Raw genomic sequence first — 15,226 nt, 5'->3', positions numbered from 1 at the left:
AAGGTGTCTCCACTCTGATAGCCTGATAACCTGAAGGCTGTGTCTCTGATTGTTCCAGCGGGTTTATATAGTAGGTCTCCGACGACTGTAAAAAGTGACTTTGGAGCTGTGTTGATTCATATTGGTAAATAAAGTGTGTTTCGATACTTCATCAAGTGTCGTAGTTATTCGTTCCAAATCTACAAACCCCGTACGAGCGTGAAGTAAGAAAATAACTTAACAACTGGTCAGGAGAAGAGCAAAACGTAACAATATTTTAATACGAAACAGGTATGTCGAGTAATATAGGATGACACCTGATAGCTTGCGGGCCTCCAAAATGGCATGCAGTATTATGTCATCATATCTGATAATATGCTTTTAAATGCCATGGTCGTTATTTTGCAATACATAATTTTTATCGCAAACCGATGAAAATATTATGCGCACTTAATTTAACATCTTACTAATACATACAATGCTGTTCTGTTTTTTGAATTATTTCAACAAGTAAAAAAAATGCCTAAATGTATTGTTGCAAATATTCATAAAATTTTAAAGCCTTTCCAGATTCTATTTTCCAATATTTTTGTAGTGTTGTGGATTACGAGTATTTTATATAGTTATTTATTCATTAGTGCTTTTCCTATGATGATTTTAAGGGGGGTTTTTTTCGTATTTAATTTAATTTGTGGCCATTTGTTTAGTATTGAGTCTATTTCTTACATAGAATTATCGAATTTTCAATTCTGAGTTCAGAAGTAATGTAAATGTGATGTAATGTAGCAGTGAAATAGTGTTGAAATGTAAGCATACTTGAAATATATCGCGAAATATGACCAAATACGCTCCTGTCGGGACAGGCCCACCTGCGGCAGAGTGGTAGTAGTCCCTGAACACTGGTAGTTTGGTCCGGAGCCTCGAAATCCGGTGAACGAGCTGGTTGAATGGTCGTTTTTCGAGGTTTTCCCGATTTTAGACGTGGTGTATATGAGCCAGTTTTCCTTAGAAAGCGCTCCACGAAGGCATCCTTTTCCTTAGGCAGATAGCCCCTGCTTGTTTTGCCATAATTGAAAAAACTAAAACTAAACCAAAACTGAGTGGCTTTGCCGATTTGAAGATTTCTTTCCAGCCTTGCGACTTTTTGAAAATTTGGGTAAATTTGCTTTTTGGAAGATTTGAGTTGTAAAAAATATTATTTTAAAAAAAGAAAAAAGGAGACATAATCTTGTGGATTTAAAATACCGTAGCTTAATATTTCATTCTTTCAAACACTTTTAACTGAACTTAAATACATTGTTGCATTTCTACGGGTTCGTAATAAATTGAATGCACAAGTCCGTTGAAAAGCGAATAAAAAAATTCTTATCACAACAAATAAAACAAAATGCTGAAATTTCTTCTGAGATATTAGTACAATATCCCAATATCTCATGGTAGTTACATTTTAAACTACTAAAATGTTTTACAGAACACAGTTCAAAACAGAGAAAGCTAATCCGATTTCACAGCGAATCCGCTGCAATAAACAACAACCGTTTTCTAAACAGCTGAATTAAGATGTTTTCTTGCAGCTTTTATTAGCTTTTAAAATATGCAAGAGAATATTCTGGTATTTTCTCGATTCTTCTGAACAGCAAAAGCCTGCAATTGCGAGATACCTATTTAATAAAAATATTAAATGATCGTGCTCCTGTATTTTAACTTTTTCGGCGTAGCTTTCTCTTCAAATAAGTCTCGTGCTGCATTGGACAGGAATATAAAACTATTTTAATTACTAATTCTACTAAACATAGCTAAATAAATACATAAACCGCAACAATATAAAATAAAGATATTTGATCTCTGTGCATTTGAGAATTTAAAATACTTTATGGCTGTATTTCGGTGTAATTTACGAGTATAATTTACAGGCTGAAGTCTATAAAATAACCGTGAATATGAGAACTGCAGACGAAGAAGGGATTAAAATTTCTAATTCCGAATTTAATGTATTGTTTAGTTTGCAGATCGAAATTATTTATCAAATTATTTTGCTCCGCTGTAATAAATGTTCAGTTTTATTTGTCACTGTAGGGAAGCTGAATCAAAATTCAACCTAAACAGTACCAAAATCCATCCAATTACTCGAAAACATCAAATAATCAAGCAGTTTTCTTTTTTTACACCAAATATATTTATTTCTTATAATGAAAGTAATGGAAATTACTTTAATTATTTAAAGCATTTTAATTAGAAAAAACTATACCTTTAAAAATAAAGCTTTTTTAAATAATTTTTAGGTAGTTAGTTATATTAAAAACAAGATTTAAAATACTCATTTTTATAACAAAATTAACTGAATTATAACTAATTACTGAAATATTTGCCTAAAATCTTGCGTAATCTTATTATGTAATATTGACTAATATTTAGAGTAAAGAAAAAATCAGTTTCTGTTTCAATAAAAATTAATTAATATAATCGAATTTTGTGCTTCGAATATTTTTATTGAGTAAAAACAAATCATATAATCTTGTAAGGATCTTAAGTTTTACTAACGTTTATTTTATTTTAAATGTTTACTATCACTTCTTATTTTCTACTTCCGGCCAGAATTAAAAGCGTTAACTTATTTATGCAAAATTTGTCTGGCGAACGCCAAGTACTTAAGTTGTGGCTTTTTGCCAAGCGAGAGAGAGGAAGGAGTTAGTCGAAGCAGGCCACTTGCCTTAGAAGTTTTACTCAGTTGCTGGTTGCCTTCCAGGCCAGAGGTTTAATCCTCGTAATAATTTTTAAACGTATTGTAGTGTTAACAGTTTTCTGTACTACATACGGCTTCCTGTTAATATAAGGCCAATCTTCCACGTTTATTATTCCAAAGTTAAGTTAGAGTTTAGTTAAATATTTTTATATTCTTACGTTCAGGCCACAAGTCGTTGGTCTCTGTATTCCGAAGTACGGAAATTATTGTAAAGAGTGAAAAATAAAGGGTTTTGTATACCCTTCCTGTGTATCCTGTCTACTTCCCACATTTATTGAACATAGCTTTAGTAAGCTCCCTGTTCCGAGTCAAGGTCTTTGCATGTTCCCAAAGAAAGTAAGACGGAACATAGAACCTGATAATCTATGTCTGCATATTTGATGAATATTGTAATCCAGTCTACAAGTTTTGCAGTGATATCTGGATTAATCTAATAGCAATTGAAATTCAGATACTGTATTATTATTATGTTGTTTAAATTAACAAAACAATTGCATATAAAAAAAGAAAAATTATGGTAAATTTTTAATAAATATTTTCGGTTAAAAGTATTGTGAAATAACTGATTTCATTTCGTTTCTTTCATTCCTTTTCATTCAAATTTTTGTTCACAAATGAGACAAGTTTAAAAAAATCTGCGTAGAATAATTTTCCGTTCGTAATGTATAATTTGCTTAAATTCTCGGTAATTATTTATTTTTTTAAACTGAATTTGACAGTGCTTACGTGGGATATCACTAGTTGTTAATGGACTCACGGAAAATATTAAAGTCGTTTTTTAAAAGAGTCTTTTAAAAATGTACGAAAAATAATAATAAATATACCCCAAAAAATATAAAATATTAAAGCTTTCAGATTTTATATTACGCCCAAAGGAGCATTTTTTTAAAATTACAGACACATATACGCTTCGACAGCATTTGAACTACCGCCATTTTGGGCTAAAAATATTTAGAAACTGAATATCTTTAGAATTTCAGACAGACAGTCTCGCGCGTTGGAGGTAGAGATGTTTAATTTCCTACAATGTTACCACTGCTTGTTGAGTTTTTAAATCAAAAACTCATTTGAATTTTACAAAATATGAAATACACGATAAAAAAAATCCAAATTCAAGTTTCCAGGTGCCTATGTCTGTGCGAAGGACTATGTTATTCAGAATTTGATTGTTCTAGTTATCGTTTTTTTCCCTCAATACGAGAAACATACATACATACATTTATGCATATTTTTCATTATTTAATTTCTTTAAATATAACAAAGGGCGATAATATTTGGTGACAACAACTATAAAAGTGAAACAGCTGTGTATAGTGATTCGACGCAAAACGCCATTTCGAAGGGCTATTAGTCTTCTAGGTCTTTGGGCTGATAAACACGCATAAAACGTAATATTCCTGAACTAGGAAGAAAAACAAGGGGATTCGAGTAAGTTTGAACCCAGATATCCGTCATTCTGCTGAAGCTCTAACGTATGATTTTCGTATTCTTAATATACAGTAATAAAGTTTTATGAGTAATCGCAAAAGATTGTATTATTCTATCATTTAAATATAAATTAATTTTGGTTTACAAGATACTGTCCATCATTGTTTCCGTTAACAGAGAATTTTTTTCATGTAACTTTGGAATTATCAGTAATTTTTTATTTAAATCAATATATTTATTATCATTTTGTAAATTTAAATACCATTAATGTTTTCAAAATAAAAAAGAAATCAGTTGTGAACGAGAATATAAGTCTGTTAAAATTGCGCTACAACATATACAAAAAAATCCTCTTTGTTATATTTACTAAAAGCATATGTGTTTAGATTACAGATTCATAAATTTCCTATTCCAGATTTCCTATTGCAATGATCTATGTGTAATGTTACTTTAAATTTTCGAATCTCTCTCTACATATATTTATACAATATACAATATACAATTATTTATTAATATACAATATACATATATACAATAATTTAAAAGCACATTCACTCAGTGCTCTTTCATTTCTGTTATTTTCTGTGTATAGTGCTGTATGTACACCTTTCACCAAAAAAAAAAAAAAAAATGGTACAATGTGGTCAAGAATTTTGCGCATTGAGCTGCAAAAATTAGAAAATAAGGTAAAAAGAATATTCTCCATGCTTTTGCTTTAAAGCAGATTTGATACTGCGGTTCCGGTGAATAATTTTAACACAAGTTAAAATAAAGTGCGATTAAAAGTGTAAATACAAGATAAAAGAAATTATCACTAAAATACTTACAAATAAAAAGCGAATTTAAAACTCAAATCAAATTGGAAGTAATATATTGATTAAAGTTAAAACTATCTTAAAACATTTGAATAGAAATAAAAAGTTAGATAAGCAAAACTTCAAAAAGCTATAAATTAGCCTAATTCGAATCTCATTATGGACTCTTCAGGGAAAATGCACAATGTTTTTTGAATCCAACTAATTTCATATGGCCTTTCGTCAAAACATTCTGTAGAATTATTCAGCGGAACCGCAGTATCAAATTTAATTAAAGCAAAAGCATGGCGAATATTCTTTTTACCTTGTATATATATATACCTTATATATATATATATATATACCTTATATATATATATATATACCTTATATATATATATATATATAAGATTTATACATAGCATTGTTCTGAAAGGTATTTTGACACAAAATAGAACTTTGTCTGACATAACATACCTACCATTTTCCATATTCCGATTCTAATACTCAAATCATGCTAAAGTGCCAAGGTCTGTGAAAATCGCAGGAGTAGTTTTTAAAAAATTAGCTCTCAAAATTTTAGTTCCTCAATGTTAAGTCAAGGGACCACAAGCGACCAAGAGCCAAAAGCCGTTGAACACAGGTAGTTCCGGGTTCTAGTTCCAGCGAACGGGCTGGCTGCATGGGCGTTTTCGTCGTTTCCTCGTGTGTAACGTGAATACGAGCAAGTTTCCCTTAAACAGACCTCCATGGAGCATCCCTCCCTTTTCGTACAGTGCCTAAGGGCGAAGAACGTAATAAACAACAAATTTTAATTTAATTTGATATATATTTATTAATATCATTTTGTTATTAAACTTACTTAATTTCTTCTTTCATAGTTCGAAATTTAGGTTGAAAGTGGCCGCTATTCTCTGATTTGTTTTTAAAATTCGTATTTTTCATTAATTTTTATAAGTTATTCAAAAACCTTTTGAATTATAACATATCAAATGTTTACCATCCTCTTAAAGTGGATGTACTTCTAGGCACCCATACAAAAAATTAGGGTTTTTATTCAAAATTTTTCAAAGATATACGTGAATTTATATTTTGACGCGTTTTGAAATTTGGGATATTTGTTACAAGCAAGGGATAATAACGCCAAACATGCTTTTCCGCATTTAAACATGGTTTAAAATTATTTGAAAGAAAGAACAATGCACATTTTTTACGCTCGTGCACAATGAAAGAAAGGGAAGAAAAACACGCTGCTATAAATTAAGAATTTCCCCAAGTGACTTATTCTTGGCGCAAACTGAAAAAGATGAGCTAATATAAATTTTAAAATTTTTGGCAAGTTCAACACAAAATTTTATAAAATTTAATATTTGGGCATAGTTTCAATCTTAAAATCGAAAAGTGATAATAAGGTATGCCATTTCAGAAAAAGTCCAATTTTGTGTCAAAATTTCAGTGTTAAAACAATGGTGTATATAATTCTAGTATAAATCCTAATACCTAATGTATATACCGATGTCCTTCAAGACATGAAAAACGCAAGTTAAATCTCGTCAATCGGCTCAATCGGGAGATACAGAACTGAATTTTTTCTCCTTTTTACTTCCTTGTACGAAGTAAAAAAGGAAGTATTGTAATCGAGAAAAGTTTCAGGCGGCATATTTCAACGAAAATATCCATTTTGACCGTTATCGAATGCAATTTAACGATGTTTTTGCGTGAGTTCTGTACGTAAGGGCAGAATAAAAGACTCTTCTCCTCCAAAAAAAATTATAAAACTGTTTTAAAATGAATTCTGAAAAGAATTTTTCGTGGTATCTGTACGTACGTACGTACGTATCTCGCATATCTCAAAAACGAGTAGATTTCAGAACGTTGAAATTTTGTATATAGGAGACTACTGTAACATGTAGATGTGCACCTCGTATTTTAGTTGCAATCGGCCTCACCAGACGTATATAAATGATATATATATATATATATATATATATATATGTGATGTACCAGCTTTTGTCTGGAATAAATAGACTGGTGAAGAATCATAAATGTTTTCGTAGCTTAAATTATCAGACGATAAGTTTAAAAAACAGGATCCATTTATTATTGGTCAGGAGAAATAGCAGTTACAAAATCAGATATCCGGAGTAAATAATAAAGAATTACTAATAACTTTTTGTATGAAGTTTACTGCATCGTTACATTAAAGAAAAGCCCCGAAATTCCTTTGGGAGTCCTTTATAGTCTCTGGAAAGGCGGAGCTTCCAAGAAATGATGTCAGCCATTCCAGTTTGCTTTAAATATATCCAGAACATTCTATAACTGTACGTGTAGAAAAAGCGGGGAAAACAACTTGACTACGGGGCTGTGGATTTAATTCTACATACTTTCAAATAAGAGACCATCGCCATTAAAAAATGAAAAGAACATACAGTTAGAATTTGAAGTATTCTTGACTATGGAATTTTTCATTACAAATATATATATATATATATATATATATCCACTTTGTTACCCGGCTCAGTGAGCTCAGTTTCTTTACTCTTATATGTTTGTAAACTTTTCATTTTTTGCTTTAAAAATGATTGAATTATATTTTTCTTATCTTCCGGTTAAGGTTTTTTGCCTTCAGTAAATCTGCAAGCAATATTTGTACAATTATCAAAAATTTAAAAGCTGTTAAAGTGCGGTGAAGCTTAATTTTTAAATAGCATGGATGGACATATCTGTTTACATTTCAAACAGCAGAATAGTAGATTTGTTGCCAATCTAGAGAGACTAATCTTCGCAAGAACAAAGATAACGCCTTCACTTATTATTGCCAATTAAATCATGCTTAATGCTTTCTGGAATATTTTCTAGGAAATAAGTATTTAAGATTTAATCCGAAAAACTGTTTCTTTTCTTTTTCTTTGTTTGTTTACTTTTTTTATATACATCATTTTAGATTTATTATAGTATTTGAAGTGGCAACGATTAGATAATTCTTCAAATGGTATACATTTTGCTCATTCTGAGTTATAATTTGACGAAATATAACGCTGTTAAGTAAAACTAGCACCAGAGTGTCGCTATGGTAAACAAATATAGTGAATTTTAAAGAGTGCATTTATTCTATTGGGGTTTATGCGCTCTCAACGAAATAGTTTTAATTCAATCCAATAAGTTTAAATAAAATGCAAGAAAAAATGTGTATAATTTAGTATTCCGTACCAGGAAGTTCTGTGGTGATGTTCTTTTGGGTGTGTGTGTGTGTGTGTGTGTGTGTGTGTTGTTGTGCAAGTTGTACGTGTCATTTCGTCATTTTCGACCCCAGATATTATATTAATCTGGGTATATCCTACTTTTCTTGCAGTTTGTAACCTTTCACATGGTTACACACTTCTAGAAGGAGATACAGTATGTATCTAACTATTGTAAGACTCCGTATGCATGTAACTATTCTAAGTAATGTACAGATTAATAGAGGTCTTCACTTTTATTCTGTCAAATTAAGTGTCGAGGAACTTAGTGAACTACTAAGCGAATACTCGCTCAAGTTCGAGAACAGAAACGTAAACTCACGAAAAATTAACATGCCTTTATGTACTCCAAATATACATTAACAGTCGGTCCCTTTCTCAGGGCGTACAGCAACGCCTCCACTTGGCTTAAAATGTAAGAAATACGAACTAACTAATGACTAGCTAAAGAGATGTAGCCGAAGCTAACACAATTCTAAACTAGTTGGCACGTAAAATTAAATTTGCCAGGGATTTATCAAAAGGCACGTAATACGGCCGAGCATAATAATAGCTTAGAGAGACGTAGCCCAAAGGCAAACGCGCGCTTCTCAGGAATCCTATCTCTCTCTGTGGCGAGGTCAGCTGAACTTGACTTAAATACTATTCTCTTTCTCATTTGAATTTCACTCGATTCTAAAAACTTATTATGGTAGGGAGTTGTAAATTGAAAACAAGTATTGAAAGCAAAGGGTTTCAAAATTAAAAGTAACTGTTATAAAATTAAAATAGGCCTTTACAAGATATCCATTTCTGTTTTCAGTATTCTCACATCCGATTTACAATGATAGTTTTGCTGTGTAATAAGTATATGCATTAGTAGTGTGAGAATGGATATTTCTCACACCACGCAGTTCATCATCATGGACACTATAGTAACATTAATCGGAGTCGCAGAACTACATGTGCATATAAATACCCGCCAAACAGGTTTTCTCTCTCTTTGCCGACTACGGGGCTGCGGCCCTTGCATATCTCACACTCATGGAATTATGTCCGTCTTTTTTTTTTTATGGATAAGAAGGAGCTAAGCAGTGTGAGAATTGCACAAATTATCCTGAAAGATTATGTTGAAAATTAATCCAGCTATGAAATAATTGTGCTAAAATTTAACCCGTCTTGAAATAACTTGTGTATGTGTATTTCGCATCAAGAAATTACTGCTATTGTCATCGACTCGTCTCCTTCTGGTTACCTTATGCTAATCAGAAGAATGTGTGTAAAAAAAGAATATTCTAAGCGTATAGAAAGCAACATCTGTAAATGTGTGTACATGACGTGGGAATACACGAAAAGTAAACAAGGAAATAAGATATAAATTTTGCTTTCAATCTTCACTAACGGCACCGTTGTTCCATTCTTATATTGTGTTTTTTGTGTGCTATGTTATCAATTGATATATTTAATCCAGGTAATGTTTAAATAATTGAATAAAGAGAGATTGAGAAAAGAAATGTGTCTCCGCAAATCTCATGCATATGTGTTTGTGGGTAAGTGATGTAATTTTATTATTCTCTATTTTAGAGTTACAACGCAATGTACGACATATATTTTTTTTTTTTTTTTTTTTTTTTTCAAACGAGTAAATATTGGGCACATTTAACTCTGATTTGATACTTGTAAGTATCTACACTCAAGTCCATAAATTAAGAATAATGCAAAATCAGGCAAGGGAAGAGTTAGAAGCAAAACAAATTTGACTTATTTGTAAAGCTTATTTATTAAGCAAAAGGTAAAGAGGAAAAAAAGATACTATATGTTTGATATTATTAAAAAAATTAGCAATTTTTTCTCCCTGGAACAAATTACAAAAAAAAACCTATTTACAAAAAACCAATATTACATGGTTAGTATGATAGTTAATACATTGTATGCCTCCCAGACGATGCAATAAACTCCGTACAACGCCTAGGCATGCTGAGTATCAAATTATCGATCTGATCTTGGGGGATATTACACCACTCAAAAAGCAATGCTTTCCGAAGTTCTGGTAGACATGTAGGAGGAGGTTGACGGGCTGCAACTCGTCGGCCAAGCATGTCCCACACGTGCTCTACTGGATTCAAGTCCGGTGAGAATGCTGGCTAGTACATACGGGTGATATACTCCGATTGAAGGCATTCGCTTCCGATGTTTGCACGGTGAGGACGGGCGTTGTCATCTATAAATACAAATTGTGCGATTATGGCTCCGCGAATCAAACGTAAATGTTGTTCCAGAATGACTTCCCGATAGATTTGGCTTGTCATGGTTCCAATTTGAACATGCAGGTCAGTTCTGGAACCCAGAATAATTCCACCCCAAACGAGCACTCCTGAATCACCGTAACGGTGTCGTTCAATGATGTTTTATTGGTGGTAACGGGTGCCTGGAGCTCTTTATCTGAAAGTCCGGCGAGAATCAGAGTGCAAGCTAAACCTGGACTCGTCGGAAAACATGACACAAGTCCACCGTTGCGGTGTCCACAATGCATGCTCTCTACTCCAGGCTAACCGCAGGCGACAGTGAGTTGCAGTAAGTGGAACGCATCTGACAGGTCTACGAGTATATAGACCAATCTGCCCTAAGCGTCTGTACACGGTCTGCCTTGAAATTGTCGTACCAGTGGCTGAAGAGAACTGACGAGACAGGTCTGAGTCTGTGCTCCGCCTGTTTCTTTTGGCAGTAACTGCCAAATACCGGTCCTCATTCAGCGTTGTAACTCTGGGGCGACCTGTGCTGTAACGTCTAATCACATTACCATCATCTTGGAATCGTTGCCAAAGCCTGGAGATGACACTCTGGGCAATTCCAAGCTCGTCTGATACTTGCAGTTGGGTACGCACACATTCCAGACGGCCGATAATTCTACCACGTAAAAAATCATCCAAGTGCGTCCTTTGTGTCATAACTATTCGGTTATTGCACTGAAATGCTTACAAAGCGCCTGCGAACAATTTTACTTCTTTGCCTGTATTCCTTATATATCACTCACTTACACTCTCGTCATTGTGACGTACCATCGGTGTCATCTGGTTACTTCCTGAAATTTGCATGTGATTCTTAAAGATGTGTGTAGTGATTTTACAGGTGATATATTTATTTTAGAGTTCGATTTCCGCGTGACTCCGAATTATCCTTAATTTATGGACATGAGTGTAGTTCGATAGTGATTTACAAACAACACCACAAGCAGCCAGCAGGAACAACTTTATGAAGTTTTATCTCTTAGATGGAGAAAAAAAGCACTGAATATAGAAAATAGTTTACAAGTTGATAGTTTATTTCTGTAAACTGCTTTCCAGGATCAGAAGTCCTTCAGTTATTTTCCCCCTCATAATACACAAAACAAAACAAAAATGAGAATACACTAAAATGATTTTTGTCTGAAACAAACACTTTAAAATTCTTTATTATACATGAGCATATACTACAACAAATATATCACATTTCACATATCCATAATTTATAATGACGTTGAGATATATAAAATTCTTCGTAACATTTTACACTGAATGCAACAAAAGTGTCTTTGTCACTGTGTCATAAAAAAGAATTGAAATCAACGTATGAGTGCAGAAGAACATTAGTTTAATAATATTAACAAACAGCATATTAATGAATTAATTATATTATACAGAACACAAAGTTTGATATATAATATTTCTATTATTTTGCGCGTTTTCAAAAGAGAAAAACACGTTATAAGAAATACAGCATTTTTAATGCAAATGAAATATATAGTGTTTTCCTTAGCAAAATGAGTCATATTCATTTTTACTACATATGCATTTTATTAACATATTCCTGAAGATTAACATACTTATATCATCGTAAGTAAATTTACCTAATTTTTAAACTACACACATATTAATAGCTGCTATATTTTCAATGCATTTTAATATCTAAATAAATTAAGTACTAAAACGATCTGAAAACATGCATGCAATAAGAACTAAATGCAAAATATGTACAATCCATTTATCACATTTTCATGACTAACTTTGAAATACACAAATATTTTCTTGTATCACAATTGAAATGTTTTCCTGATGCGGTAGATATAACTCAGTTTTCTTGGCGCATTAGATGCTCATGATGAGTAATACTTCGGTATTACAAGAAACAAACAATTTCCCAACATAAACTATATGTAAAATATGCATTTTATACAGAACATTATCCATTTCTATACGAGGATAATATATATTTTAAGAAATATTTCTATATCGTTAATCATGATATAGAAATATAATCATAATATAGTGACCAAAAATTAATCATTAAAACCTGACAGTAACAAAATATTTTTCTCTGATTATTTCTTTAATTAAAAGCAGAGCTTCGTACAAATATATGCATTATATGAAAACATAAAGTCTTAAATGGAAAAAAATAACTAATATTTCGATTATTAGTAGTATTTTTAGCGTTGAAAAAGCTGTATGAATTACGACCTCAATAATATGGTGAGAAATAAGCAAGAGACAAATAATGGGACATCTTGCACAAAAAGAAATAGGACAACAGTACCCTACTATGCCAATTGACTCAATTGACCTTGCGTTTGGTCATGCCGACTTATGATATATATTATATTATATTATATATATCATAAGTCGGCATGACCAAACGCAAAACTTTTTTTTATTATTAATCTTGCTTGATATCTTCTTTTACAGTTGGAAAATTAGGCCTTGTATAAATAAAATTCGCAGCTATTTTCTGATTTCTTTTTAAAATTTCTCCTTTTTTATATAATTTTTATAAATTTTTCGGAAAACAATTTTAATTATAACTTACAAAGTTTTTAGCATCCCCTTAAATTAGGTATATTTCTAGGCATATCTGAAAAAATTAGAGTTTTTTATTCGTAATTTCCGAAGATGAAATGAATTTAAAACAGCAGACTTACCTAATAATTAGTATAACACATTTCCATCATTTCCTGAAATAATATAGTTTTAATAAACTTAACAACAATTTTCAATGTTACTTAGTTTGCTATGTAATTTAAGCTCTGTTTTGATACATTTTTAAGAGTCTTCAACCATCAAAATATTTTATAGTCTATTTTAGATATGGCTTAAATTCCTTTTCCACAAAATGAGCATATAATAACCTGTTCATCCTTCTAGAAATTAATTTTTGCGTTCATTTACGTATATTTAGATAAAAGTACTTTTAATCGCATTGGGGGATATAAAAATACTACCAATTACCTCTTAATTGCTTTATTGCTTTTCACCAATACCATGCTTATATCAGATTTCCCCAACAAATACAACTTAAAGTACATTTTCATCCGCAATAATAATGCTAACTAAGACACAGCTTTTTATAACCGGCATTAAATTATGTTGTCGCGTATTTTAATTCGCTGTAGAATTCGTCACGTAAATCAGAAATCCTGCGCTCCTTACTTCTCAAAGATGCAAGAAAGACCCTCGATTTTCTTCACGTTCAGTAAAGAAAATATGAAAAACCATTTTTCAACAGAAAACTTTCATAATAACTTTTCTTTGTGAAAAAGTAACTTTATGAATTGTCTAGCTAAAATTTCCAAATGCAGCTTACATATTTTAATTTTTATTTCTTTGAAGAAAATATTTTCGTGACAATTACTATTCAGCACTTTTCCAACTCGTTCAATCAAAGCTTAATAAATGCTACTCTAGGTAATAAAAAAAGAATCTGGAAGTCAAACGCTTGTAAGTTTCTCATCACCACAAAATATTGCAGTTTTTGTTTACTTTCGCTGGCGGTTATTACCTAAAAGCAATTGCGGAACTCGTATCATTTATAAAACTTTCCCCTAGAGTTTCATGCAAAGAATTGTGTCATTTTTTCACTTGATATTATTGGCTACTGTTTTCTTTCTCTCTTTTTTTGAAATACGAATAGCAATGGAGAAATCGACTGTAACATAGCAGAAATAAATCAAAATGAATGTTACAGAAAGGAAAGCAAAAAGACGATAAAACACGTATTTCGTTTTCTTAAAGTATGAGAATGTCTACCCTTAACTGCGCATAAAATAAAAAAAAAAATAATCAAACTGAAGCTTAAACATTATTTCTAAATAAAACATAAATTCATCCTGGCAATATGCATATGAGTATGAATTATTTACACAAAACATCAGACGCTATATCGAAGCTAAATAAGACATGATCTTGATACGTTTTAAGACATAGTAGCTGGTTGTTTGCTTATACCAGTCGTTATAGTGAAGTTTAGAAATTTCTCAAATATTAATTATATTAGGTTAACCACATTATAAATTAGCTGGCACTTTTATCATCTAATTTAGAGTTTAATAGAAAAGGATTACGTTTTCAAAATGAATAATTTTTTAATTAAATAGTCTGGCTCTAAAACTCATATGTAATTATTTACCTACGCTATTGAAACCTGTGCGAGGTAAATTTCGAAATTTACTCTCCGGATTGCGAAAATTCTGGAAAGCCATTTCGATGATTCTCATCTTCGTACGACTTTAATCAACCGAGACATTAAATGCAAACTCAGAAAAAGCTAATTTTCGTCTTCATTTTTCCAAGTAGCAACAGTCTCGTACACTGCAGATTAAAAATATACTTTATTTCGAAAAGTGATGCCAAATCGTTCAAACCGTTAAAACCGTAGTAGAGTTTGTTAATGATTTTTTTTTTTTTTATTTTACAAATAAGAAATAAAAATAATATTGCCAAACATTATATATATTAGTTCGAATTTCAAAAATTCATAGAAAGCCATTTTAATAATTTTCATCTTCATACAATTTTAATCAGCCGAGATATTAATTAAAAACTCTGCAAACACTAATTTTCGCACTCATTTTTTCAAATGGCAACACTCTCCAGCGTTGGAGATAAAAACCAAGGAGGTTAGAATAGAAGGAGGGATGGTTCGCAGTTTCCTCCACTATCGGGGAATGAAACTCCGCCGAACAAGCGGCGTCCATGTTTGTGACTTCAAAACATTGCATTACGGCAGTGACATGTACGTGTTTCTAAGCTGTT

The sequence above is a fragment of the Stegodyphus dumicola genome, chromosome 4 (genome assembly GCF_044657685.1).
Source record: "Stegodyphus dumicola isolate Sdum_Otavi_A_Nest chromosome 4, ASM4465768v1".
Taxonomy (NCBI): domain Eukaryota; kingdom Metazoa; phylum Arthropoda; class Arachnida; order Araneae; family Eresidae; genus Stegodyphus; species Stegodyphus dumicola.
Note: the sequence above shows the minus strand (reverse complement) of the source record.